This window comes from Penaeus monodon, chromosome 21 (genome assembly GCF_015228065.2).
Source record: "Penaeus monodon isolate SGIC_2016 chromosome 21, NSTDA_Pmon_1, whole genome shotgun sequence".
Classification (NCBI taxonomy): Eukaryota; Metazoa; Arthropoda; class Malacostraca; order Decapoda; family Penaeidae; genus Penaeus; species Penaeus monodon.
This window is the reverse complement of record NC_051406.1, coordinates 44,390,085-44,390,595: the sequence shown is the minus strand read 5'-3', so window position 1 is coordinate 44,390,595 and position 511 is coordinate 44,390,085.

Genomic DNA, 511 nt, shown 5'->3' with positions numbered 1-511 from the left:
ATAAAGATATCATAATGTTCGTAGCCAGAATTACGGTCTCCTGTAGCCCATCTTGAGCAGCCCTTTGACAATTAGGTTTGTAATTAATTAATGTAATTAGAGGAACGACATTAAGGCTGCTTTTGGACTGATGTGGTGTTGTGAGAGTACGCTTGTTGTGTTTACATCCCGGTGAGCAAACTGTTTTCCCCATTAGCCTCACAAATCACATTTCCCTGTTTTGTCATGATCAACCGTTATTTTATTTATCATCTTCCCTACGTCTTAGAGGTAAGTAATTCTTTCTCCATCTTATTTTTTCTTATGTCTTCATTCTTAAACATTTAGTATCTTAATCTGTCATATCCTGATGTGAATGAAAATTAAGTATACTGTGTATGTCAGCGAACTCTGGTGCTGCCACTTTGCATGGTAACATCGTAACCTAAATGTATTTATAAGGCTTCGGATCATGAAAAGATATTTGTGCAGTTACACTTTCATTGGCTTATGCGAACAACAGCGCGACTAG